Source organism: Eriocheir sinensis, chromosome 7, assembly GCF_024679095.1.
Source record: "Eriocheir sinensis breed Jianghai 21 chromosome 7, ASM2467909v1, whole genome shotgun sequence".
Taxonomy (NCBI): domain Eukaryota; kingdom Metazoa; phylum Arthropoda; class Malacostraca; order Decapoda; family Varunidae; genus Eriocheir; species Eriocheir sinensis.
In genome coordinates, this window is record NC_066515.1 from 23,438,631 (window position 1) to 23,462,774 (window position 24,144).

Sequence of the window (24,144 nt, forward strand, 5' to 3'; positions counted from 1 at the left end):
GAGGTGTCAGGGAGGAGGGAATGGAGGAGCTGGAGGTAAAAATGAAGAAAAAAATGGAGAGAAAGAGAGTGGATAAGAGGGAAGGGTGCGAGAGAGAGAGAGAGAGAGAGAGAGAGAGAGAGATGGAAGACGTGTGTGTTAGTGGATCGCGTTTCTCACATCTGAAATAACCGAGACTTTCTTCCTTTCTTCCTGTCTTTCTTCCTTTCTTCCTGTCTTTCTTCCTTTCTTCCTGTCTTTCTTCCTTTCTTCCTGTCTTTCTTCCTTTCTTCCTGTCTTTCTTCCTTTCTTCCTGCCTTTCTTCCTTTCTTCCTGTCTTTCTTCCTCACTTCCTTGTCTTCCCTCCCTTCCTTCCTTTCCTTCACTTCTTCCGGCATTTTTCTTCCTTTTTTTCTTCTTTCCTCTTCCTTTGTTCATTCCTTACTTCCTTCATTCACTTATTTAGTCTTTTTTCATTCATTCGGTTATGCATTCATTCATCCACTACTTCATTCCTTCCATTTCTTTCTTTCTTTCTTTCTCTCTTTCTTTAAATTCGTTTTTCTTGTTTTCCCGTTTTTTCCTTCCTTTCTTCACTTTCTTTCTCATTGTTTTCCTTCCTTCCTTTCATCCTCTTTACATTCTTTCCTTATTTCCTCTCTTTCTTCCTTCTTTCCTCGCTTCTTCCCTTTCTCCCTCCCTCCCTCCGACCTTTCCTCCCACCCACCCTCAATCTCCCCCGCTTCCTTCACTCCCTTCATTTCCCCGCCTTCTCACGCCACGTCTCTAGGTGATAATCCGATATGCAGGTGAATCACGGCAGGTGCGAATATTAGACCTTCAACACCTGAGCCGCGCCATCACAGGTAAATAGCCAGGGAACAACCGCCTGCCGCTTCCTCATTAGGCTCACCTCAAACAAAAGTATAAACACAACTCTTGGCTATAAATATTAACTCACGATGTAGTTAATTAATTACGACTTTGAAATGTGGCTAAGTAATGGAGTTTTATCATGACCGGTTTAGATTAGTGTGTGTGGGGAGGAAGAGGGGGAGAAAGGTGTGTGTGTGTGTGTGTGTGTGTGTGTGTGGCATAGTAACCATAGTTAAATACGACACCTTGAATCCGTAGAGTTTTTCATCCATAATTTTCATATATAATTTTTTTAAAATGAGATATATAACTTTTAATGTTCAGATAATAATCCAGAGTGTGTTTGGAGGGGGCAAATTGATATTGATTCCACACAAATAAAAAAAAATTAACTTTACCTCTAAATGTGTGTACGTGCTTTTTTTATGTATGTAAATAGGTATGTATGTTCGTATGTGTGTGTATATCAGTTGCATGTATGTAGCGAGGTATGTGCGTTGCTAATGAACAAACAAATCATTAGCACAGCAAATGAGGCGAATGTCAGACTTAAAACACATTGATTACCACACTGATGAAGGCAAAGGTCGTGGTGGTGGTGGTGGTGGTGGCGGGGGGAGGCGGTGGAGGTGGTGGAGGTGGTAGTGTGGCTGCGTGGGTGGGTGTACGTGTAGTAGTAGTAGTAGTAGTAGTAGTAGTAGTAGTAGTAGTGGTAGTAGTAGAAAAAAAAGAAAATCATGTACGTCTTAATGGTGAAAACGAAGGAAAAAAAAGCTGCATGTACATAATTTGCGGTTCCTTAAAAATACTAAAGTTTACCCTTGAAAATACACGCGTGAAGGCAGCAAGAGGCACATTTTCTTCCTTCTTAATTTCCTGGACGTAGCACTCAATGTCTCCTCAATATCTCCCTTGTCCAATGCCTCACACACACACACACACACACACACACACACACACACACACACCTCGAAAAAAACGAAAATTAGGTTGAAAGAAAACGGAAAGCGGGTTGTCTCCGGTTCATTTAAGGGATGACTAAGTAACTCTGATAAACACGTGTGTGAATAATTAACTAGAGAGAAGATAATTGCTTTTGGAGGATGTGGCGTCTCTCCTCCTCCTCCTCCTCCTTACGGCTGAGTGATGGAGTGAGCAAGGAAATTAAACCGAAAAATAGTACCTCATAAAAAGACAGAAAGAGGAGGAGGAGGAGGAGGAGGAGGAGGAGGAGGAGGAGGAGGAGGAGGAGGAGGTAGAGATGTTAAAGAGAAAGATAAAAAAAGCAAAGAAATGGAAAAGGGTGGCAGGGAAATGGAGGAAAGGAGAGAGAGAGAGAGAGAGAGAGAGAGAGAGAGAGAGAGAGAAATGAAGAAAGATTGCGGTATGAGCTAAGCCGGTAAAACACACACACACACACACACACACACACACATACACACACCACAGACGAGTAAAAAAAACTCCACCTTCCACTTCCAAGTTAATTATTCAACAAAAGGAACTTAAAACACATTTGAAGTTAAGGAAAATTACATATTTAAGTCTGGCAAAGTTACCTGCCCTCAAAACTTAGTCAATCAGGTGCAATCTCGGCCTCAGTTTACCTGTCTGATTAGCTTGCTTAAGGAAGGTAAAGGTCGGCGTCTGTGAAGTTAATTAAAATGGATTCTTTCTTGATTTAGGGAAAGTCTATGGTCGTCTTTTGGCGCTCACCTTTCTCGACCTACCTTGTTTTGTTTTCTTTGCTTAATTGCCTCCCTTACCTGATCTCCCTGACCTCGAGCTCACCCTCTTTTGCCTCCCTCCCGACCCTCCCTCCCTTCCCTTCCCCTTCCCTCCCTTTCCCTTCCCCTTCTGTCCCTCTTTTTTCACCTTCACCAAATTCAAAAGTCGATTTCTGGTCAATAATTTTCTTTGGTCTAAATCACCGTCACACTTTCACTTTCTTTTTCATTCGCATTCCCACGGCTGACCGACACGCCTCAGATTTCTCACGAGGATGGAAAAGAAAAGGAAACGTCATAATGTTCCAGTTGAAGAAAGTGTAAACTAAAGTAAGAGTCTAAAGTATTGAGTTTAAAGTAGTTGTTGGTTTCGAAGAGGAATGAGAGTCTGAATATTGCAAGATAATTTACGGGTTACAAGAAAGGTCCTTAAAAGCGAATATCATTAATTTTGTGATATTTGCACCTAAAAACCAAGTGCCGATCTTTTGGTTTCTAATTTTTATATGGGGAATATGTCCTGTTTTTGGCCCTTTTTATGCCTTCTTTAAAAATAAATAATAATAATGATACCAAACTATACCCAGTAATATTCTAATAAGTCAAATTATCAATATACATCCACTGAGAAACACGTTTTTTTCGATATCCCACACTGATAATTAATGAAAAAGAATGAACACAAACACAATGAAATTACTACCCTAGTCTAACACGCTTGTACCTATATAAGTGACTCTAAAGACAACGTTGAACCGCCTTTTCACTTAAGACAACCGAATGATGAAGAAAAAAAAAACTGCAACACTTCTCTCAAAACTCGAAACTGTTCAGGTCATTCCATCACGTCAGTTCCCGCAATTTTACTAAAACTTTGACAACTCCTCGAACCTAAGACTGACAAGGAGGAGGAGGAGGAGGAGGAGGAGGAGGAGGAGGAGGAGGAGGAGGAGGAGGAGGAGGAGGAGGAGGAGAAGCAAAAAGAAGGAGGAACATGTGAAGAAAGATAACTAGGAGGAGAAGAAGAAAAAGGAGGAGGAAAAAGAAGAGGAGGAAGAGGAGCATAAGGAGAGGGAAGAGCAAAAGTGGATGGAAATGGAAAGGTGGAAGGAGGACGAACGAAGATGGAACGACGGAAGACGACGAGGAAGAGGAAGAGGAGGAAGAAGAGGAGCGACACCATTCTTCCTTCCTTCCCAAACTGAGGTCACGCGCCGGGAATTGAGGTCAAATGAGAATATCTTAACGAGGTCAGGTCGCGGGTCACATCGAGACGAGGAGGAATAAAGAAACCAATGACGCCTCAAAACTTTTCCCTGCAAGACGCGACTCAGAGGCTGTGTGGCGCCGAGCAGCCTTGCCAAATTATCGCACTCATCGCTCTGTATTTTCTCAGTTTCTGACCAATAACTGTAGCAAAAAAGGACGTAGAAACATCAATAAATAGGAGTTTTAACGCTAACTTCAATTTTCTATCGTCATTTGTGTAGGTACGAGAGTTTGAGGCTTAAAAAGGATGAATACAATGTGGTGAATACGATAATCTGGCAACGCTGGCGCCGAGACACAGACCGAGACCATACCAGCAGCGCCAAAGAGAAAGGGTCATATTCTTAAGCCAGTATTCTCAGGCGCTCTCCGTCTCTCACCACTATCTCCAAAGGCCACAAAGAATGAAAAGTTGAACAGAAATAAGACACGAAAACAAAGTCACCGCCAGGACGCCTTCATGGACTGTTCCTGAAGACTTATAGCAAACCACACGAGTCAACATTTCGAAGCTTCACTTAAGGCTTCATATAACTAAGGCTTCAGAGTCAAACGGATTACAGAATATTGAAAACTCTATTGATTTTGACTTTTGAGATTTTTGAAGCTGTATTTTCGTTGGTGTTTTGAATTATAAGTCCTATTTTGGATAATCTTTGTGGGTTCTGAAACTTCTATGTAAGGATTTTGAACACCTTAAAAACCTACAGTTTCCGTAAGTAACGTGAACCTTTTTTTATGACATTCTACTCTTAAAACTTATAAGGTCACGATATTCACACTTTTCACAAAACTTCTCTTCACTCAAAACCCGAAAGAAAAAAAATATCAACAAAAATACAATTCACACACACACACCAAAAAAAAATTCCACATTCCGGCGGCCAAGGTTTCGATTTCTATGTTCGGCCAAGAATAGCGGCGGAGGTTCACTGAGGCGTCGTTCTTCACACTTCCGAGGCCTCACTCCTGCCTCGGGGCCCGTAACTCAGGGCTTCGAGTCTTCACAATAGGGGCGAGTGAGTGGTTCTGGCGAGGCATCATAGGCTGAGCGGCGAGAGAGAAGAGGAAGAGGAGGAGGAGGAGGAAGGCGGAAAGAGGTTGAGGAGGAGGAGGAGGAGGAAGAGAAATATCAGGTAAGGTGATGAGAAGTTAGAGAGAGAGAGAAGAGGAAGAAAGCAAGTTGGTGAAAGAGTTTGAGGGAATATGAGGGAAAAGAATAGTGAGGAGATATTTAGAGAAGGGAGATAAGAGAAAAGAGAAGGAAAGAAGGAGGAAGAGTATGAGGGAAAATGGTGAATTACAGAGAAAGAGAAGAGTGATAAAAAATGCAGAAAGGAAAAGATGGATGAGGAGGGACAACGAAGAGAAAGAAAAGAAGGAAAAGTGGATATAAAGGGGAAGAAGGAGGAGAAGAAAGGAAGAATAAGGAGAAAAGTTAAAAAGAAGGAGACAGAGAAGGAGGAGAGAAAAAATGAGAAAGAGCAGGAGAGTAGAGAGAAGAGGAGGAAGGAAAAGAAGAAAGAAGCTTGGAAGAGGGAGAGAAAAACTGGACTGGGAGAGGGAAGGAGTGTAAGCTAAGAATAGGGGAAGCAGAAAAAAACAAGAGAAGGAGAAGGAGAAGGAGAGGATGAGATATAGACCGTAAAGTATAGTTAAGAAAAGAGATCGGAAAGCATGAGAGGAGAAGGAAGGGCCAAAAGGAAGGGGCTACTCACCTCTTACAAGAAGGGAACCCGCGAAGAGTTTGCCCATAAACATGAAAGCTGGAAAATAAGACGGCCAGACTAAGTAATAAAGAAAATAATTACCAGAGTCACTGAATTAATAGAGAAGGAGAGAAAGAAAGGAGGGAGGGAGGTGAGGGATGAAAGGAAGGATGAAGAATGAGGGAGGAGGAGGAGGGAAGGGAAGGGAAGGGAAGGGAACGAGAGGGGGGGTGAAGGCAAGGAAAGAAGAGGGAAGTGATGAGTAAGGGAAAGGAAGGGAAGGGAAGGGAAGATAAGGGAAGGGAAAGGAAAGGAAAGGAAAGGAAAGGAAAGGAAAGGAAAGGAAAGGAAAGGAAAGGAAAGGAAAGGGAGAGGAGAGAAGGGCATATACGAAAAATGAAAAGCTGAGAAAATTAAAATAAAGGAAGAAAAGAAAAGGAAAAGTTGGGAAATTGAAAGATAAGAAGGAAACAGAGGAGCAGTAAAGAGGCAAGAACGGAAATAGGCGAAGGAAACGAAGAGAGGAAGAGGGCAAGAAAGAGAGAGACAAGGAGGGAAGGAATGGAGGAAAAGTTGGAGGAGGAAAAAATATGGAGAGAAACCCATGAGGCTGGAAAATTAGGCCGAGGAGCGATGGCCAGCCTGGAAACTGAGAAGGAAAAAGAGGAAATAAAAAGGAAAACGAGACAATACAAGAAGGAAGGGAAAAAAAACGAAAGAACGAGAATTGAAAAGGAAAAAAACATAAAAAGAAGAGGAACCAAAAAAGGAAAGTAAAGAAATCAATTTAAATGGACAAAATTGAAAAGGAAAAACGAGAAATAAAAAGGAAAACGAAACAATGAATAAGAAGGGAAAAAACGCCGAAAGAAAGAAAAGGAGGACAAAATTAAGGAAAACTAAGTTAAAAGGAAAAGAATCAAGGAAAACAAAACAACGACGCCCAAAAATTGAAAAGATGGACAGATTTGAAAAGGAAGAAAAGGGAAAAAAGAGGAAAACGAAACAAGAAAAAGAAGGAAAAAACAAGCCCGATAGAAAAAAAAAGATGGACAAAACTGAGAAGAAAAAGAAAGGAACTAAAAAAAAAAAAAGAAATCAAAACAAAGAAAAAAAGGTGAACAAAACAACAACAAAAAAAACTAAAGCACTAATGACCGTAAAAAAACTAAAAAAACAGCGAAATTAAGTTGAAAAAAAAATCACTCGGAAGAAAACGTGAAATCCAAAAAAAAAAATCAAGGGAGACTTCGAGAAAATAATGACAAAACACATAAACGGAAATTGGCTTTTAAGAAGTTTGCTTTTATAGGTTTTAAACTCGAGGCATTCAAATTAAAACCCTTCTCTGTTTTATGGGCTCGATTTGTAGTCTTTTTCTCCCTCCAATCCATTTTTTCTCTCCCTCTTCCAAACTTCTTTCTTCTTTTCCTCTCTATTCTTTTCTTTACTCTTTTGCTTCCCGTTTTCTAAGTGTTGTTTTTTCCAACTCGATTTCGCTGTTTTGTTTTTGTTTCCTTAATTTTGTTTTCTTTATTGTTTTGTTTTCTTTTTACTTCCTTTCTTTTCTTCTCAGTTTTGTCCACCTTTTCCTTTTTATGGCATTTTTTTCCGCTTTTATTTTTATTTCTTCTTTTTTCCTTCTGAATTTTGACCACCTTTTATTTTTTGGCATTTTCTCTCCGTTTTTCATTTTATTTCTTATTTTTCCCTTCTGAATTTTCCCTCCTCCTCCTCTTCTGTGTTTCCTCTTTCATAACTTTTCTACTTATTCTTCTTTTCTTTTTCATTTTTACGTCCTCGATATTTTTTTCATTTATATCTTATCCTTAAAAAAAATATATGCCGCCTCGTACTCACAATTATCTTTCTTCCAACATTTTTTTTTATTTGTTGCTCATTTATACGTCTTTGATATTTTTTTTCCTTTTATTTCTTATCCATAAAAAAATCTATGCTGCCTCGTATTTACAATTATCTTTCTTCCAACATTTTTTTGTATCTGTTGCTCATTTATACTTTCTGAATATTTTTTTTTCCTTTACATCTTCATCTCCTCAAAAAAATTCTGCCGCTTCGTACTTAAAATGATCTTTCTACCAACATTTATTTTTATTTCTTGCCCATTTAAACTTTCTGAATATATATTTTTTTCCTTTTATCCCTCATCTAAAAAATCTCTCCCGCCTCCTACTTACAATTATCTTTTTGCCAACGTTTTCTTTTTCCCTTTTCGCGCTGATGGATTTCCACTAATTTTCTCTTAATAAATTGCCGCGTCGCTCACCGCCTCGCCGAACTTTACCTGCACATTACTTACCCTTCGGATATTTGTTGTTTTACTCAAGTAGTTTTTTGTACGTGTTTGTCGTCCAACAGAGCTTATACACATTTCTTCAAGTACAGTCTAAGCCCCAGTTGATGATGTTATTGAGTTTCTTTTTATTTGTCAACTCACATTCACGTCCTGGTTCAATCACTTAATTTTTACGACACCTAAAACACTGCACACACTTTTGTACCCAAATTACCAGCTCTCCCTTTTTATCCCATTCCTTCCACACCAGGTCCAAAAATATCTATACGCAAAAGCCCATCACTTCCAGGTTTTCTCCAGTTTAAGGAATAGAGTCTACATCCAACATACTAATTTCCTTTACCAATAATACTATGGTGCTCAATAGGCCGAGAAATTGTCAGTGAATGCGAAGGATGTGGGTTTCAAATACGGCGGAAAGAAGTGAAGAATCTCCCGTTAATCTTAGAGTTAGTAATAGCAGCTCTTGGTACCTGCCCGTTAGCTAAATGACCTTTCACATACTTATAACTCAACTATTATCTCACTCTTGTCAAGGAGCTAATAAGGGTCATCGAGAGGTCAAAATAGGTCAAAAGAGGCCATTAGAATTTAAGGGGTCATAAAAGAGGTGTCATTATAAGGTTATAAGTGCTTCAGAGATCATTAAAGGTAGCCATCAGAGGTCAAGGAGTCATAAAGGGTCAAAAGTCATCAGGGGTCAAAGGGATCATTAGAAGGGTCAAGAGGTCATCAGAGGTCATAAAGGGTCACAAAAGGGGGTCATTAGGGGGTCATCAGGGGGTCAAAGGTAAGCAAAGGTCAAAGGGATCGCCAGGAGGGTCAAGGGGTCACGAGGTCAACTGGGGTCAGAGGAAAGTCACCGGGGAAAAAGAAAACGACCTAACGGCGCCCTTGTGAGGGAAGTTTTTTGTGGTGAGGGAAGAGGAGGAGGAGGAGGAGGAGGAGGAGGAGGAGGAGGAGAAGTGGACTGAAGAGGCGCGGGTGGAGGAAAGAGAAATATGGAAGAGTCTAGAGAGGATAAAATAGGAAGAGAGAAAAATAAAACAAATATACCAAACTTACTCAGACAGAAATAGGAAAACGGAAGAAAGATAGATACGAGAATGAAAAAAAAGAAGAGAAAACGATACAAAGAAAATGGGAAAGCAGAAACCCAAACAAGAAAACCGTGAAACTGAAAATGGGAAGAAAAGTTAAAGGAGAAGGTAGAAGAGGAAAAAGGGAGAAGTATTAGAGAAGGAGAGGGAATAGGAGAAGAAAAGATGAAGAGAAGAAACATGAGGTCAAAAAACAGAAAAGAAGAAAAATTAAAACAAAACTAAATGGTAGGAAGAGATAGAGGAGAAAGAGAATGGGGAGAAGGAGAAGTAGTAGGATACGAAGATGAGAGGAAAGAAGAAAATAAAAATGATAAGGAAGAGGAGGAGGAGGAGGAAGAAGACAGCTGTTAAGGTAATAAGGACAGCCTCCCGCAGGGCCTCGAGACGACCGCTCATTTGAATATTTTTGTCGCGTGCCAATCTGAGCTAATCGAATCCAACACTCTCGCCCACCCTCCCCCTTCCTGGCCTGAAAACTTAGCTTGCCCAAAACACTCTTACATTACCCTGCCCAGAACACTCTTACCTTGCCCAAAACACTCTTTCATTACCCTGCCCAGAACACTCTTACCTTGCCCAAAACCCCCTTACAATACCCTACTCTGAATACCCTAACCTTGCCCATAACCTTTCCTGAAACACTCTATATTGGTGATTTTATTTTCATAGATAGCCAGATTTTTTTCATGTGACTCTCAGTGTTTCCAGTTAACTATATAATGGCTGAGGATGTTTGTTTTTTTATAGTGGTGTGCCTCTAACCCTGCTATTCGCCTTTCATATGACTTAAGGCAACCCTGACCCCATTTTCCTTAATTTTAGAGTAGCCCCCTTTAACCTCACCCCCGGCAACCCTAACCCCATGTTCTTTCAGCACCTCTTCCATTAAACCATTGTTCTTCTCTCTATTAACATCCCCTAACTTAAAACAAAATCCTAACTTTTATTTATTTATCTCAAAAATAAGTAAATGTATATGTTTTAATTTTAAGCCAACCCCCCCCCCCCACCCCTCCTTAAGCTAACCAGGAGAATTTGAATCATAGCAAGTCTCAATCCTCCTAGAAAACCTAATCTACCATTTCGTAAACACACCCACGTATACACTACTTCATATTATTAAAAACTGTTTCCTGTATAGCCTTCCCAAGTAACTGAACACAACAACAACAACAACAACAATAGCAACACACACCAACATAAACAACAATAAAAAAACATCAACAACTAAAACAACAACCACAAAAACAACAATAATAATAATGATAAAAATAATAATAATAATAACAATAATAATAATAATACCACTAACAACACAACGCCATCGGGACTTACACATCTCTGGGGCTCCATCTCGTGCTTTGAATGGCCGGCGGGAGGGAGCAGCTTGCCATTGAAAAGGCTCTAAAAATAAGGCCTGTTTAGGGGATGACTAATGAACGGGGAATTAATGGTCACCCCGCTAATGAACAAGTCCTGAAACCCCGCGACAGGAATGAAAAAAAAGGTGCAAAAAGAACCGTGACGTGAGTGTGACGCAGAAATGATCGCCAAGGATTTAATTGATGCCGATACTGAAGGAAAGCCTGATAACTCCCACTCACTCCCTCTCCCTCACCCCTTCCACTCCGCTCCACTCCTCCTCCTGACTCCATTTCTTCCACCCTCTCTTCCCTGATATTGCTTACTACTCGTCCCTCATTCCTTTCCCTCGTTTCCTCCCTACTAAAGCCTTTCATTCCTCCTCCTATTCCTTCTTTCCTTTCCATCCTCCTAGTACTTTCTTTTCCTTCTCCCCTCCTTACCTCCCTCCTATCTATCTTCCCTCCACTTCTTCCCATTCCCTTCCCTCGTTTCCTCCGTTCCACTGCCTTTCACTCCTCCTCCTCCTCCTCCTCCTCTTCCTTCTTTCCTTTCATTCCTCTTAGTATTTTCCACTCCTTCCCCATTCCCTATCTCCCTCTCACTTCTCTCTCCTCCACTTCTCCCCCCATTCCTTTTCTTCTCCCTTTCACTTCTACATTTCTTCCTTTCTTTCCGTCCTTTTGCTACCTTCTATTCGTCTCCTGTTTCCTCCCTTCTTTTCTCCCTTTAAATCCCGTTCACTTATCCCCTTTTCCCTCCCTTCTTTCCTCCTTGCCGCTGTCTTTCACTTCTCCTCTATTCCCTCCATCCTTTCCTCCCTCCCACTGTCTTTCACTTAACCATATCTTCCCTCCTTTTCTCCCTCCCATTGCATTTTACTTGCGCCCGGGACCTTCCTTTTTTCCCTCCTCTTACTACCTTCCTTTCCCTTCCTATTCCTGTTCCTTTTTCTTTCGCGTCACCAAAATTTCGGATTGGTGAATTCAATACTGAACTGTCCGCCATATTATTGGGTTTGTCCGTTCCGTTACTCTCTCTCTCTCTCTCTCTCTCTCTCTCTCTCTCTCTCTCTCTCTCTCTCTCTCTCTCTCTCTCTCTCTCTCTCTCTCTCTCTCTCTCTCTCTCTCTCTCTCTCTCTCTCTCTCTCTCTCTCTCTCTCTCTCTCTCTCTCTCTCTCTCTCTCTCTCTCTCTCTCTCTCTCTCTCTCTCTCTCTCTCTCTCTCTCAGTCGGAATCACTTGATATACGTGAAATAGATACCAGAAGAAACTTTTTTAACGCTTTTTAACTGCAATAACAACTAGAAGAAGAAAAAGAAGAACGAAAACAAGAAGAACAAGAAGAGAAAGAACAAAAAAAAAATAAAAACATGACAAAAAACAAGAAAATAACGTCGAAATCAACACTCACCAATCCCCTTCATGTAGTCTGCGAAGCGCCGTCAATGAGTCAAGGGTGTGTGCGCCGCGTCAAGACCACAGTGGGAGTTCAAACCATCCAGGCGACACTTTCACGTAATCCATATACCCGTACCAGTGACATTACATCTACTTCGTTTTTCCATTGGCTGTGACGGGACTCCGGTGGGGCTGTGAGGGGGCGGCAGAGGCTGGGGCGGAGACGGGACAGGTAGGCAAACTTACACCTCGAGATTGAAGTCCTTTGAGCCCTATCGTCACTTGTTATCCTAGGCGCATTTGGTTTTTATAGCGAAGGAAGGAGATATTGGCCTCAGTCTTCGGCGGCGTGTCGGGGGTCCATCACTCACTCCCAGACGGTGTTGCAGGGATGGGCAAGCGTGTTATCTTCAGCTTATCCTCTGCTTTATAGGGCAAGAAGGTGATGCACTCTACTCTAAAGCCCATAGGAAGCGTGGGAAGCCCTCATTCCTCCCTTGCTGTCTTATGTATTGCCTTGAAACTAGAGGGAGAGAATGGTATGCCTTTTTAATACCTTGCTGAGACTACGCGTTCTATATATCAGGTACAAGACGCCATAGCAAAAACCCATTCATAGTTCATGGGCCGCGTGTCAAAGTTTTATGTCGCTGATTCACTCACTCAATCGCTGCCGGCCTGGGCGTGACGGCGGAGTAGAATCTTGTGTCTCTAACTTTTGTGTCGTGTTCTTTCTTGACGCTACGAGGCCTACAGGAATTGTTCACAAACTTCATTACTCGCCTTTTGTCATGCCGTCGTGTCCTGGGTGCGTAATGAAGAGGCCTTACACTAATTCTTCGCTTCCTGTATTCTTGTATTCACCCTTCGTTTCATTCGCTTCCCTTACACTTAATTTGCTTTAGGACTCAAATTGGGCTTTCTATTGTATGGTGAAGAGGACTTGACACTATATCGTCACTAACTGCATACACCTTCCCTTTTTCCTTCACTCTTCATTGCCTATAGGAATCATATTGGGCTTTCTATTGTATGGTGAATAGGATTTAACACCATTACCTCGTCTCTGGCATTCACCTTCCTTTTCAAATGTTTTCTTCACTCTTTGTCTATAGAAATCACATTGGGTCCTTCCTCACTCGCCTGGCATCCCTCATCCACTCACTTCCTGGTCGTGTATACAGATATGATACGCCACTTTCTCGTTTCCTGTATTCAACTTCAATTCTTCCTTGTTTTCTTCCCTCTTCACTGCCTATAGGAATCATACTGAGTGCTTCCTCCCTCGCCTTACATCCCTCACTCCCTTCCTGGTTGTCTGAAGAGGGCCATATATCGCTTGCTCGATTCCTGTATTCACCTTCAATTCTTCCTTGTTTTCTTCCCTCTTCACTACCTATAGGAATCATATTGGGCGCTTCCTCCCTCTCCTTACATCCCTCACTCCCTTCTTGGTTGTCTGAAGAGGGCCATATATCGCTTGCTGGATTCCTGGATTCACTTTCAATTTCTTATGTTTTCCTCGCTCTTTATCGTCTATAGGAATCATATTGGGCCTTTACTCTCTCGGTTTGCGTCCCTCACTCACTTCCTGGTTGTGTTAAGAGGAAGGGAATAGGTGGATGAAGGAAATGGATGGTGGAAGGGAATGAATGGGTTGCAAAACGAGGAACAAGTTGAGGGTTAAGGCAATTCTGTGTCACCAGCAATCACCTTCCGCTCTGCGCGTCCCCTTCCTCTTCATCTTCCAAGGGGATCAGGTTGGGGCATCATCCCTCGCCTTCCATCACTTACAACCTCCCTGAGTGTCGTGGAGTGGGTTGAGCCGACGCGTGTTCCTGTATTCAACCTCACTTTTATCCGCTACCCTTCCTCTTGATCATCTCCACAAAAATCGTATTGGAATCTACTCCCTCGGCTTCCACTACTCGTTGTCTGGGTGTGTGTTGCAGGGAGTGGTTCGCCTTGTCGCCCGTGAACCTGCAGGAAAACAAGAGAAATATTACACTGCGATGTCAGGCTGAGTTCAATATTGACATGGAATTTTTGGAACGATCCGAAAACTAGCAATCAGACGGGAGCGCTGAAGCCTCTTGCCGCCCTCCCCTCGTGTGTGTGTGTGTGTGTGTGTGTGTGTGTGTGTGTGTGTGTGTGTGTGTGTGTGTGTGTGTGTGTGTGTGTGTGTGTTTGCCTCAGAGGGACTGGCGGAGGCTAAGTTTTCTTCTCCCTCTCTCTCTCTCTCTCTCTCTCTCTCTCTCTCTCTCTCTCTCTCTCTCTCTCTCTCTCTCTCTCTCTCTCTCTCTCTCTCTCTCTCTCTCTCTCTCTCTCTCTCTCTCTCTCTCTCTCTCTCTCTCTCTCTCTCTCTCTCTCTCTCATTGTCTCTGTCTCTCTCCCTAATCCTCCCTCTTTAATTCTGTCTTTCAAATTCTTCCTCTCTAAGTCTCTCTCTAATTCTGCCTTTCTAATTCTGTCTGTCTCTTTCTGTCTGTTTCTCTCTGTCTGTCTCTTTCTGTCTCTGTATTTTTTCTGTCTCTGTCCTTTTTTGTTCTGTTGTTCTATTCTGCTCTCTTCTCTCTTCTCTCTCTCTCTCTCTCTCTCTCTCTCTCTCTCTCTCTCTCTCTCTCTCTCTCTCTCTCTCTCTCTCTCTCTCTCTCTCTCTCTCACAGGTAACTTTTCGCCCCGTTTTGTTGGTATTCCTTTACACAGTCGCTGAATAAAGACCCGTATTGCCTCGCCCTCAGACCAAGCCGGGCAGGGGGCAACTTTATTCTATCCTTTAACTGCCAGAAAATTGATGCAGAATAAACAAAAGCGAAAAGGGACATAAAAAAAAGCGTAGATCGACCTGTATTATATTGTAGCGATTTTCTTTCGGTTTATGTCAATTTTTACGACTGCTGTTTGGTATGATGTTATTTTTAGCATTGTTATTATGTCCCTAAGTGCTATTGTCATCCTTTTTCTTATTGTTTCTTTAGTTTTCCTCTACAGACACTCACACAAACTATCATCATTCCATTATCATTCAAGGTGTTTTTTTTCATAATTACTCTACCCACAATTTCACAAACACACACACTCCCTCCAAATGTGTTATCTTTTTCCTTTTTCCTCATTATTTTTTTTCTCATTATTCCCTTGAGCCTTCCTTCACACACACTCACCCACACTATCTTCCAACCATTACTTTCAACTTTATTTCTTCAACCTTCTCTAAGATACTCACAACACTCCCCAAGGCGCTATCTCTATCCCATCTCTCATTATTCCTTTTTCTCATTATTCCTTCAGCCTTCCTCCACACACACTCACACACACACACACACACACAATCTCCAAACCGTTACTTTCAACCTTATTTCTTCAACCTTCTCTAAGACACAACATTCTCCCTAAGGCATTATCTATATCGTTCTTCTCATTATTCCTTTTTCTCATTATTCCTTCAGCCTTCCTCCACACACACTCACACACACACACAATCTCCAAACCGTTACTTTCAACCTTATTTCTTCAACCTTCTCTAAGACACAACATTCTCCCTAAGGCATGATCTATATCGTTCTTCTCATTATTCCTTTTTCTCATTATTCCCTCACACCCACTCACATTCACACTCACACTGTCTCCACGGCCATATTTCACCTCGAGACGTACCCGGGACTCTCGGCATTACTTCGCAGGGATAACTTTCGGATCCCAGAAGACTGTACTTAAACCTGAGTCATGCGGGACTAGCGGCTGGTGACAGGCTGGCTGGGGAGGGAGTGGGGGATGACTTGGGGAAAGGAGAGGCGCTGGGGGTGAGAGGAGGACCAGTTGGGGAAGATATACGAGACTGTAGATGGAATGGGGAAGGAGAGTGAGCTGGATGGGGAGGACTGGAGATGAGAGATAGGCTGCGGAAGGGAAGAGGAAAGGTTGGAGAGGATATACGATGCTGTAGATAGGATGAGGAAGAGGAAAGATAAGCTTGGAGGGGAAGATGGATTATGAGGAGGATGGGGAGGACATAACAGCCTCTGAGTGATATGGGAAAACAAGGAACGAGATTGTAGGTGGAACACGAACGAAGATAAGCTTGTGGGAGAGATGGGAAGGGGAACAGGGAAGGAAAAAAGAGCTCACGAGTGGACTAGGGGGAAGATACGGTACTATGTTGAGGCTAAGAAGGGGTCGAGGGGTGTGGGACGGACCAAGAGGATATGTGGCTTGGAGCGGAGAGGAAAGTAACACAGAATTATGAGAGGGACTTGGAACGGACGCCCGGGTGTAGGTTGAACAGGGACGTAAGGGGCGAAGATACGAAGGGAAGAAAAGGGATGGGGGAAGGTGAGGGGCTGAGGGAGGATAGGGACTAGGGGTAGGTAAAGGTTTGGGAGGAGAAAGGAGCGTCATTTACAGTGGAATTGATCGTTGTATTAGGTAAGGATGATGAGCAGGGCGTGTAGGTTTGGAAAGGTAGATTCGCAGCAGGTGGGAAAAGGCGTGGCTGAGATAAAGGGATAAAGAAAGAGAAAGACAGATAAAGGGAAGAGAAAGGGGAAGGCAAACGGAGAAAGAGGGAAGAGAGAAAAACAGAGATAAAGGAAAGAACGGGGGAGGCAAAGTGATGGAAGAAAGGGGAAGATAAATGATAAAGGGAGGAGAAAGTGGTAAGGAAAAGAGAAGAAAGGGGAAGGCGAACAATGATAAGGGAAAGAGGAAAACAGAGATAAACGGAAGAAAGGGAAAGGAAACAGTAATAAAGGGATAGAAGGAGTAAGATAATCGTGACATAGGGAGAGAAAAGGTGACAAGAGGAAGAATAGGGAAGGCAAACAGAGACATAGGGAAGATAAAGTGATGAATTACGTTGAAATATAAAGGAAGGCGACTGCTCTAGTACAAAGGGACGTGTTTACTTTATAGCACAAACAGATGCCAACAAAAACATCCTGAGACATATATATTTCACGGGACGCCGCCTTTAAACCCCTAAAACAAGATTGCAGCGGCTTCAAGGAGGGACTGCGAATATCTGTGTTATACCTGTTACCTTTCTCCTACCTGAACGCGTTACTAATTACCTCCCTCTTTCCCTTGGCAGGTGAGTGAGGGACGAGTGAGCCAGGTGTGCAAGAGCCGGACAGAATCACAGGTAAGTAGAGGATGGTTAATGTATTGTCTGAGGGTTGTTTACTTCACCTGGACTCCCGCCGTTCACCTTGCAATCACAGGTAAGTTAAGGCGACACAACGGACGGAAATGGCTCAGGCTCACGTCTTGTCGCTGTCTTCTGCTTGAGGTGACGCTTGTCTTGTTAATGAGAAACTGTGCCTCTGCCTCGCCCTCAGACACGCGTCCCCCATGACTACACGCCGCCTCACACACGCCCTCGCACGCCTTCGCTCATTGCCCACGCCTCGGAACTCCTCGCTGTAATATCTTGGCACTGAGCTCCGAAGACTCAGCCCACACGCCCTCACCGCCTCTTCAGCGTCTCACTCATTCTCACTCTCACCTAGGCTCTCATTGCTTGTTCTCTCTCTCTCTCTCTCTCTCTCTCTCTCTCTCTCTCTCTCTCTCTCTCTCTCTCTCTCTCTCTCTCTCTCTCTCTCTCTCTCTCTCTCTCTCTCTCTCTCTCTCTCTCTCTCTCTCACACAACTCTTAAAGGCTTTCTCTCCTTTCTTGGTCTAATTCTTGTTCCTGTTATCGTTCTTGTTTTATTTTCCAATTTATTTCTTTACTTTTTTATCCTCTTTCTATTTACCCTTTCTTTCTCTTTTCCCTCTTTTCCTCAGGTTCATGTGTCCTTCCCTCCTCCTCTTCCTCCACCATCACCACCACCACCCTCCCCGCCTCAAACTGCTGCCGCCCTTCCTTTCTTCCGGTAATCTCCCCCCGCCCATCAGGCCATCAGGCCCTAACGTGGCGAAAGAGATTTGGACGTCCATTTCATTACTGAGCTGAGGAGGGTCTCGCAGCGGCTCTTGGTCCTCCTCTGTCCTCGCCGCCGCCACAGAGTACACGGGAGCCTCGGGGCGGGACCGGGAAGACCTCTGTTCCGCTCCACTTATAAAAGATCCGCCGCGGCCACAGTACTCAATAAAGCCAATAAAGGGGGCCGTTCAGATTGTCGTTGTCCCGCTTCGTTTACATAGAAAGGAACATCCGGAGGTATAAAACAGGAAGGGGCTTTGAGAAGGGACACACGGAGGCTTCTGTTTCGCCTCAGACTGAATCCCTCGCGACCAAGATACTCGAAGGTTGGAAATTTGGTCGTGCATTCTGTTGATTCGCTGTGTCTCCATAAAGGTCACCCACGGAGGCAATAGAGTAGGAAGTGGCCTCGGAAGGGACGCACGGAGGCTGCTGTCCCGCCCCGCTCACGTCGGTCGGGAGATCAGGTAGTTAAGAGGCGAGGAGAAGGCGGTTCTTGGGGGCGCTGCGAGGCATGAGTCATTAGCGTCACGTCGGCGTCCGCACGAGCCCAGCATTCCTCGGCCCGTCTCGCTGCCGCCGCCGCCGCTGCCGGCCGAGGAGGGGCCGTGAAAAACTGTGTCGATATGAGGCGTAGCGTAGGAGTGTAGCATTGGTAGGCACTCCGCGCGCCGACCACGTTATAGTATGACGGGAATTGACAGATTCCGACGGTCATAAGGGGCGGACGTGCGCTACATGGCTCACCTGAACACTTAATTGACTCCTGTTCACCACGCCCTCCCGCCCGCCCCCCGACGCGGCCACTCCCCGCGCCTCCCCTACGCTGCTCCTCGTAGCGTAGAGTAAAAAAAAAGCAAGATTAGCGATAATTTTCGACAGCGGTCATCGTGAGTATCCTAGTAGCGAGGGCAAGGACGGCGCCACCTTAGTCGCTCTGTGGACGCGGGTGGGGGTACACGTGTCCGCTCCGACGCCGTCGCACACTCGCGAAGTTTCTCTTCTCATTCAAATACGACGAAAAAAAATATGTAAGGATGAATTACTCTGAAACCAGCCGAGGGTCTTGGTAATAATGGTTGTATAGCGGCAGTCCTGACCCGGACCAGAATAAGGCAGTTCACGTGAGCCCAGGTGTAAAGATCAATTTCGGGGCCGAGTTGTGTGCGAGATTGACACAGTTGTGGTGACGACCTGACCCTGGGGCCGTCTTGGCTGTCCTTCCAAGGCGGCTGGTGACCTCTGACCTGACCGGTTCATTTCGTAAAAGTGTCCTGTGGTGTTTTTTGGGCACCGAATCTCTTATACGACGGGAGTGCCAGGGGAAAGGTGGCACTCTTGATAAGGTGACCCCGTGGCACTGTGGCCTGGGGCTGAGGTGGGCTGGCATCGGCGACCCAACAATGGCAGTGATGAAAAGTTTGCCGTGGGCGCCATTAGCAGATGAGCGGGTGGTCATTGTGGGAGTGACGCCGCCTTCGGGAAAGTGACCTCGGGCCGGCGGGGAGGGGCAGAGGGACGCCCGTCAGGCCGCCCGCAGCAGCCCGCAGCAGCCGCCCCTCGACACACTCCGGCGCTGATCACGGACACGGGCGGGGCCGCTGCTGGTGCTGTGCCGTGCTGAGGGCAGGCCGACGGTGGGCTGAAGTGCCGAGTCCCCTTGAGGCTGAGGCTGTGTACGGTGGGCTGAGTAACGGTGAACTGGCGAACGGGTGAGCTAGATTGGTAGCGGGGATCCGGTGAGTAACGGCTGATCGGTGAACAGGTAACGGTGGGCTGTTGGTTGTGGGCTGCCGAGAGGTGTGCGAAGTGGGGAGGGAGGGTTAGTGAAATGTGGGTTAGTTGGTTACGGAGACTTAATAACGCAGGGCCAATTTACGGAGGGATAAGAAACGAAGTGATGGTGACGACAGGCTGTGACGATGGGTTTGTAGAGGATGTGCTGATAAAAGGCGGGAGGGCTTGTGAAATGCTGAGGGTAAACTGGTGGTGGGGATTCAGTAACGCTGGCCTAATAAACGGTGAAGTAACACAGGCTTGGTGACGACGGTTCGTAACGACAGCCAAGAAACACTGAGCTAGAAAACGACGCTGGACTATATAACGTAGTGTGGTTATAACAGACTGGTTTCGGGGAAGGTTGATAACGCTGAACCAATGTATGAAGGAGTAAAAGACGAGAGACTAGTGAGAAATATATGATCACAGGAGACTAGTAACGCTGGTCTTATATTCGGTGGACTAAAGTAAATGAATTGCTGACCAAGAGGTTGTGAGGGACAGCTGATAAACGAACTCTAAGACAACGAAAATAAGTCACCGTTCACGATAAACATGTAGTGATCGGTTAGTAAGAATACGTGACGGGAGGTTGGTAACGGCGACCTAACAGACGACGAACAAACAAAACCGCGGTGACAGTGACCCAAAGACGGTGTGGCGAGCAGCTATCGATTGTGTAACGCAGAAATAATTAATGGTGGCAGAGCTATGGACGGCCTCGGGTTTACAACGGTGGGCTGCTGGTCTTGACGGCTGGCTGAGGGGATGACAGACACGGGGTGGCCACTAGGCTGAAATATTAATGGTGACGAGAAAGACCGTAGTATTGACCCGCAGAAGTGAAGCTGGAATGCACTACAGAAGCTTATGGTTACGGAGGAGACGAAGAAGATAGGAAAAGGGTAACGTATAGTGAGGAAGAACGTACTAAAGGATCTTATGGTAACGGAGGTGACGATGCTAGGAAAAGAGAAGCGTATTATTTCCTCCTTCCATTCCCTTCACCCCTTTCTCTTCCCCTCTTCTATATCCTATTTCTCCTATTCACTTTTCCCTCACTATTCCATTCCCCACTATCCTTTCCTCTCTTTCTCCTCCCTCTCCTCCATTCCCCCTTCCCCTCCTATCCCCTATCCCTATCCCTATCCGATCCGAGGGGGGACAAATCTGGCCTCCCTTCAGGAACTTCGATCAAAACGATACACCTTTTTTTTTTTCTTATTAATTCTAGTAGAAGAAAAACAGTCCTCTAAAAAAACGCAGAAAATTTGAAAACGTCTGATCGAATAGGGTTCAGGAGCTTATGGTAACAGTGGTAGCGGAGAAAACATGAAGAGCGTAACGTAGTATTCAGCGGCAAAAGTAAAGGTTATACGTACTAAAAGGAGCTTATGGTAACGTTGGTAAGAGAAGATATGGAAAGTGTTTTAGTTTATGCTACGCGTGAGATACAGTAATTCCAGTGATGTAGAAACGGTCGTGCGATAGGGCGGTGAAGGGGACAGTAGTAGTAGTAGTAGTAGTAGTAGTAGTAGTAGTAGTAGTAGTAGTAGTAGTAGTAGTAGTAGTAGTAGTGGTGGTTGGAGTAGTGGTAGAGGTGGTGGTGGAGGGCAGCCATGACCGCTCGTAAACCCAACATCTTTTCCTCCTTCTCTCCTTTCCTACCTTCCTCCCTCCCTTCCTTCCTCCCTCCCTTCCTCCTTCCCTCACCTCGGCGCTCGCATAGAAAAATATCCTGTGAATGTTGAGAGGAGGAGATGGTGGAAGGAGACTGACCAACACCTCCTCCTCCTCCTCCTCCTCCTCTTCCTCCTCTTTCTCCCTTTTTATCACGCCCTCCTTCTCCTTCTCTTGTTTCTCCTTTTATCTCTTCCTCCTCCTTCTTCTTCTCTTTGTTTCTCTCTCTAATTCTATTACTTTTTCTTCACTTCCTCCTTCTCCTCTTTCTGTTCTCTTCACCCTATGTTACCTCCTCCTCCTCCTCCTCCTCTTCCTCCTCCTTCTCTTCCTCCTCCTCCTTTTTTTTCGCCTTTTCCAATTCCCTTTCTGCAACACAAGCCATTCTCAACACATTCTGGGAACACCTCAACACTCAGAAACACTCACAAGATCACACACACACAAACACACACACACACACACACACACACACACACACACACACACACACACACACACCGGAACACAAGATAACGTTTGTGTTTCTTCAATAAATGTGTTGCAATTGTTTTCCAAGATCAGGTTTTCTCCTCCTCCGTTTGTGTTAATTAATATTCAAATTGATTCATGTTAAATACTTCCGCGTTCTCTCTCTCTCTCTCTCTCTCTCTCTCTCTCTCTCTCTCTCTCTCTCTCTCTCTCTCTCTCTCTCTCTCTCTCTCTCTCTCTCTCTCTCTCTCTCTCTCTCTCTCTCTCTCTCTCTCCTTCTTACTCTCTTTCTATCTATCTTTCTATCTATCTTTCTACTTATCTTTCTATCTATCTATCACCTCTATCATTATTAGGTCTGTTTTCTCTTCATTATCAAATTCACTAAAAAAAAGATCTCATATCGCGAAAGAAAGTAAACCCAAATTCGTGTCCAAAGGTAAGGCGCTAACAACCCCATTTTCTTTAATTCGAGTTAACAAAGAAAACGAAGAGCGTGACGGATTTATCGCTTTAAGGGGATACTCTGTTCCTGCCACGGACCACCACCACCACCGCCACCATCACCACCTCCACCACCGCCACGCCATCCCACAACCTGCTTTACTCATTTATAAGCCTAGACCTCACCTTCCTCACCTGCCCCACACGCTGCGCAACAGGACAAAAATAAACTAGGCACGCACACATATATACATATACATACGAAGATACATGAATAACACATACACTTATACATTTAGCCCTAACAGACACCCTAAGAAATTCACCAGCATTCAACAGGGAAAATATGTATGACGGGAAACCATAGAATACATACACACATACATATACATACCCACATACCGACAGACATCCATTCGTTCACCTACCCAGACATACATTCAGAGATCCTTACATACATTCATTCATTCATACACTCATACATATATACACACACTCATTCACTAACCCATACAAATCCATACATGTATCCATCACTATTTCTTTGCCTCAATTTTCCAAGAAGTAAATCCCTACATCCCTACATATACACACACATATTCAAACACCCATACACACATACACACACACATTAATAAAGCCATACAAAACCATACACGTTTCCATCACGACTTCATTCCCCAATACCCCAAGAAGCAGTACGTTGGGTGTAGGAGTAAATATGCAGCGAGAGTTTACGTTTAAAGTCCTGGGCGGGTTATCGGCTAAGAGTGCAGGCTGCTGGGTGGCGTTTTAAAGTGAGCCAACCGCAGCAGGCGAAGGAGGTGGAGGAAGACGAGAAGGAGGAGGAGGAGGGTAAGGCGTCGTGTTTTATTAGAGTACGAGAGAGTGAGGTAGAGTTTAGCCCCAAAAATCCACCTGGAGAGTGTTTGAGAAGGTAGAGTTCGATGCTCTTTAAGCGCAAGTTCGGTATGGACAAGTTTCTCTAAGTGTTTCGTTCATTTGATTTAATATTGTTGGTTATTCGTTATTCTTTCTTATGCAAGGAGAAATACGTCCACCTGCGAGTGTTTAAAAGGTGGAGTCCAGATCTTTAAACGCTGGTTCGGAATTTACATGTTTACCTGAGTTTACGTTGTTAGTTATGTTTTCTTCTTTATTATGCAAGGAGAAATATCCACCTGGCGAGTGTTTAAAAAAGTAGAGTCCAGATGATCTTTTACGATTGGTTGGTTATGTATATGTTTCCTACGTGTTTGGTTCACCTGGTTTAGCATTCTCTTGGTTATGTTTTCCTTTTTTATTATACAAAAAGAAAAATCCACCTGGCGAGTATTTAAAAGGTGGATTCCAGGTGATCTTTTACGACTGACTGGTTATATACATGTTTTCCTGGGTATTTAGTTCGCCTGATTTAGCATTATGTTGGTTATGTTTCTTTATATGTTAGGAAAAATATCTTCCTATCAAGTGTTTAAAAGGAGTCCAGGTGATCTTTTACGACTGACTGGTTATGTAAAAGTTTTCTTAAATGTTTGGTTCACCTGAGTTAGCATTCCGTTGGTTATTCTTCCTTCTTTATTATGCAAGGAGAAATATCCACCCTGGCGAGTATTTAAAAGAGAAGGTGGAGTCCAAGGGGATATTTAAGACTGGTTCACAAATGTTCGGGACTTCTAATTCATACTTTGCTGACACTATTTTATACAAGGAGGATTTGCTACGTTGCGAGTGTTTAAAAGGTGGAGTCCAGGTAATATTTACGTATGTTTGGGTAGAGACGTTTTCCTAAATGTGTGGTTCTCTAATTCTCTGTATCCGTTCTCCTAATCATTTATTGACTATATTTTACTGTTTCTAAATACATAAAAGGAGGAAAATCTACCTGTCCAGTGTTTATGAGAGGGTGGGTCCAGGTGACCTTTAAAAGTTACATAAGATATACAGAGTTCCTTGTGCATTTCCTTTTTAAAACAATATATTAAGTAGTTATTCTCTCCTATTACAATACAAGGAGGAATTTGTGTTTGGTCTGATAATCCACTTAACTAATCCACAATAAATGCGTGAATTCGTAAACGCTGTAACTTTTTTATATCTTTCGTGT

General features: G+C 43.9%; 1 long non-coding RNA gene across 1 annotated transcript in view; it reads right to left on the reverse strand.

Annotated features, from left to right (window-relative positions):
- Positions 1-11,760: 11,760 nt before the first annotated feature.
- LOC126994953 (uncharacterized) overlaps positions 11,761-24,144 on the reverse strand; it is a 77,971-nt gene continuing 65,587 nt past the window's right edge. The window contains exon 3 of the long non-coding RNA XR_007749755.1: positions 11,761-13,721. This is a non-coding gene — a long non-coding RNA (uncharacterized LOC126994953). The remainder of the gene's footprint in view (positions 13,722-24,144) is intronic.